This window comes from Galeopterus variegatus, unplaced genomic scaffold (assembly GCF_000696425.1).
Source record: "Galeopterus variegatus unplaced genomic scaffold, G_variegatus-3.0.2 Scaffold7613, whole genome shotgun sequence".
Taxonomy (NCBI): domain Eukaryota; kingdom Metazoa; phylum Chordata; class Mammalia; order Dermoptera; family Cynocephalidae; genus Galeopterus; species Galeopterus variegatus.
In genome coordinates this window covers 38,381-43,089 of record NW_007733724.1, presented here as the reverse complement: position 1 = coordinate 43,089, position 4,709 = coordinate 38,381, and the positions used below count along the sequence as shown (strand labels likewise).

The 4,709-nt window shown below is 38.9% G+C and overlaps 1 long non-coding RNA gene across 1 annotated transcript in view; it reads right to left on the bottom strand.

Annotated features, from left to right (window-relative positions):
- Positions 1 to 3,030, bottom strand: part of LOC103607653 — a 19,154-nt gene extending 16,124 nt beyond the window's left edge. Inside the window, exons 1-2 of the long non-coding RNA XR_551985.1 lie at positions 2,930 to 3,030; positions 2,520 to 2,618 (exon numbers count right to left, since the gene is read on the bottom strand). This is a non-coding gene — a long non-coding RNA (uncharacterized LOC103607653). The remainder of the gene's footprint in view (positions 1 to 2,519; positions 2,619 to 2,929) is intronic.
- Positions 3,031 to 4,709: the final 1,679 nt, after the last annotated feature.

Below are 4,709 nucleotides of genomic sequence, written 5' to 3'. Positions count from 1 at the left end.
AAAAAAAAATAATCCAACTAAAAAGAGGGCACAAGAGGTGAATAGACATTTCTCAAGAGAAAACAAACAAATGACCAACAGGTATATGAATAAATGCTCAATTATCAGAGAAATGCAAGTCAAAACAACACTGAGATATCATCTCACCACAGTTAGTCTGGCTATTACCAAAAAGACAGAAAATAACTAATGTTGGTGAAGATGTGGAGAAAGGGCAACTCTTATACCCTGTTGGTGGGATTGTAAATTAATACAGTCATTATGGAAAATAGTGTGGTGGTTTCTTAAACAACTACAGATAGAACTATAATACTATCCAACAATCTTACTACTGGGTATATAGTCCAAGGAATGGAAATCATCATGTTGAAGAGATACCTGCACTCCCATGTCTACCACAGCTCTATTCACAATAGCCAAGATATGGAGCAAACCTAAACATCTATCAATGAATGAATGGATAAAGAAAATGTGATATACATATGCAATGGAATACTACTCATCCATAAAAGAAGAATCATCATTTGCAGCAGCATGGATAAGCTTGGAGAAAATTGTGTTAAGTGAAATAGGCCAGGCACAGAAAGAGAAATACCCCATGTTCTCACTCATAACAGGGAGCTAAAAAAAAAAATTAGATAAATAAATAAGTAAACAATAATAATAATAAGTTGAACTTTCAGAAGGAGAGAGCTGAATTGTGTTTAGGAGAGGTTGGAAAAGGGAAGGGGGGATAGTGAGAAGTTTGTTAATGGACATAAAACAGCTAGATAGAAAAAATATGTTCTATTAGTATACAGTCAAGGTAGGCATCTATAATTAACAATAATTTACTGCATGTTATCAAATTGCTAGAAGAGAAGAGAACAAATATCCTTATCACAAAGAAATGATTAAGTTTTGTAATGATGAATCTAATTGCCCGGATTTGATCATCATACATTGTATACATGTATTTAAATATAACTCTGTACCCCACAAATATGTATAATCAATGTTTCAAATAAATAAATAAAAGAAGCCACTCTACAAAGGCTACATCATACTATATGATCTCATCCATACAACATCCTGGAAAAGGCAAAAATATGGAGACAGTAAAAAGATTAGTGGTTGCTAAAAGTTTGTGGGAGGGAAGAAAAAATAGAGCACAGAGGAATTTTAGGGCAGTGAAACTACTCTGTATAATACTATAATGGTGAATACATATTACTATACATTTGTCCAAACCCATAGAATGTACAACACCGTGAGTGAACCCTAAGGTAAACTATGAACTCTGGATGATGATGTGTTAATGTAGGTTCATCAACTGTAAAAATGTTTCACTCTAGTGGCAGATGTTAAAAATGAGGAAGGCTATGCATGTGAGGGGGTGGGGGTGGATGGAAAATTTCTATACTTTCCACTCACTTTTGCTGTGAAATCTAAAATTGCTCCAAAGATAAAGTATTTTTAAAAAGAGTGGAGCCATAAAAAGATGCTAGAAAATTAAAGACAAAGGTATTGTAGCAGACCCCTGGTTCTTATTTGATACTCACCTTCCCTGAAATGCACATCCCATCCTTAACCACAGATGAGGAAAAGGCCTTGCTGAGATTTTTTGCATCAAGATCAAGAACCAGAAAGGACCTGTCTACAAATAATTCTTATAAAGTAATAGATTATTTGTACGTCCTTCACAAATGGTAACATAAAAGTTACTGAGATTAACAACAACAACAAAAAAACCATCTTTTGCAGATAGTGTCACTAGGAGCTATACATGTTATTTTGGGAAACATAGGAAATCCAAGAAAAGCTACATTGAGATATGCTGCTTCTGCCCCTGCTTTATATGTCTACTTTGTTTCACAAGTTTCTGTGTTCTTTGCTAAATAAATCAGGAGTTTACTTCGTGTGTGTGTGTGTGTGCGCGTGCGCACATTTGTGTGTGTGTGCGTGTGTGTGCGCACGCACACGCGCAGAGGAAGCAGGGAGTTTCTTCCTACCAATCCATAGCCTACCTGAAGTGAAACACTTACATAACCACAATGTCTATAAACTAAAATACCTCTACCTACCTCAATTTTACACTTGCGGTCTCCAGANTTTCACAAGTTTCTGTGTTCTTTGCTAAATAAATCAGGAGTTTACTTCGTGTGTGTGTGTGCGCGTGCGCGCGTTTGTGTGTGTGTGTGTGTGTGTGTGTGTGTGTGTGTGTGCGCACGCACACGCGCAGAGGAAGCAGGGAGTTTCTTCCTACCAATCCATAGCCTACCTGAAGTGAAACACTTACATAACCACAATGTCTATAAACTAAAATACCTCTACCTACCTCAATTTTACACTTGCGGTCTCCAGAATGCATCTTGCTTGTTCACACCTCTAATTCTTTAATTAAATTTCCTCCTCTGCCTGGACTGCACATACTTGCCTTCCCCTCACCTTTCTTACCCCAGGAACTCTCACTATCTCATTTCCAGAGAAGAGGGATCTAAACAGACATCATAGCAGGTGATCACAACAACAGTACTTACCACTGTGCCATATTTGTTTCTTCTTATGCCTATTTCTCTGCTGGACTGTGAGCCACTCAGGAACCAGAAGAATATTCTTCATCTTTACATCTCCAGGGTCTACAGTGTTTGTTAAAAATGTACACGTGTTTATTTAGAAATGGAATTTGACATCACAATAAAAATAGGACTAAGAGGCAGACATCAAAGATCTAACCCTTTTGGATGTCCTGCCTTTCTCCTCTCCCACCCCTTACAGTCCCCTGCCCCTCCCCCAACATATTTATTTAATTATTCATATTGCTTAATCTGGAAAAGTTTCTTGAAAAAGATCTTTTTTAAAGAAGGTAGAGCAGGAAGTGAAAAAAGAAAAGAAGCCCCATAGATGGGACTGGTTTCTCCAAATTGAGAAGCAAAACTAGTTCACTCACTTTTCCTTCTCATCCCCTGCAGTCCTATATCAAAGATCCATTGTTCTGTCTCCTTCAAAGTCTGTCCCAGAAGAGAATAAATTCAAATCCACCTGTAATTGTACAAGGCTTTATCCCCTGCAATAGAAGTGGTTTTTAGGAAGTGAAGAATAAGGTTGCCTTTGACACCTAACTCATGTGACTACCTTCACTTAAGGCCAGCACTAACCAAAGTTAGAAACCCCCAACCCCAGTTTTGAGTACAACTGCCTAAAGTTCATTTTTTCTGTCTTCTGTATACAGCAGGCATCTGATAAATGTCACTCTTGATGAATTCTGCTTACCTTCTAAAAGCAGGTGCCTGCTATTTTCATGGCCATTTTAGATCTTCAAGATAGGGGGGTGGTTGATTGGGGGTTACTCTAGAACTGAAATTAGGAAGAATATACAGATCTCATAGTAATGAAAGCACGTGCTACTCAAGAATGGCCTCGCAAGGTGACATTCCCAGGCTAAGTACCACTCTTTGGTATATTGTTCTCAGACACTGGGTTTCTCAGTTCCCCCAAACAATTAGGTCCTTAAACTTGCTTTGTTCTTTATTCCATTTTCTCAAGTCTGAGTAAACTGTTTACCTATCTAAGTGGATTACCCACAAAATAGTGTGGAGGCATCCATTACGTCCTAGGTGGGGTCTCCTACACTGATGGTGAGACAATGAAGGGCAAATTGATCTTCCCAAAGATACATGGCTGTAGAGGGGTAAAACTAACTGTTAAATTTATTTCTGTTCTAGAAGACTATGCTGAACTACATATAATTAAATGGTACAGATTTTATCATATTAGAATAAAACAAAGCCACATTATCTCAAAATTAGGGTTAGTTAGAACTTCTGTGTAATAAAATAATCTGTCGAGCAATTCTGGCTGTGAAGACCTATTAAGACCTAAGCTGGAATCCTAAAGCTAGCTTCTTACTAGTTGGGTGACATTGAGCAATTTCCTCATTCTCTAAAATGAGAGTACAATGAGACACAGTGGTTAGGTCTTCGAGTCAATGAATAAGAAGGGGAAAAAAATCCTAAGTCGAAATGACCTTTCAAAACCACTTGAACCACCCATAAATTCAGTATGTTTTACGTTTGTGTACAGAACACTACCCAGTAAGTCTTACAGACACTAAATTTTGAGGAACCACTGAGAAAAACTAAAGTATAGAAAGAAACAAGGCATTATAAAACTAGAATTACATAAGCATATGTCTAGACATTACAGCCATTCTAGTCTGTAACTCTAAAATCACTAACAGTGAATGGAGTGTTGTGGATGGAGAACACAACTCCAGCTGCTTAACAAATGTTAGTGTCCTTCCTTTCTCGTGCATTTTAGTCTACCACGAAGCCTTCCCAGCGCAGCCGTTTTAATGTGGTTATGCCCGAGACGTAGGTGTTGATCTATCCAGTGAGTACACTGAGGGAAGAATCTTGTGCCACGCATTTGGGGTTCTCATCCTGGCACTGGCACTTAAAAGCGCCTCAGTAAATATGAAAATGAGTTTTTATTTACCCCAGACTAGAGCTCGGACTACTACGACACCACGTAAATTTTCAAAAGCAAGTTCCTCACACACACCACTTCCTCGAAACCCTGGTCAGCCCTCAGCCCAGGAAATGCATAGCCTTTTCCTTTAGGCTTCCGTAGTATCGCTGGGCTTCGCGAGACTCGGGCCGATCGCCGCCGCGCCGCCGCTGGGGGCGGTGCGGAAACACTTCCGGGAGGAGACCACGTAAGTCACTCTG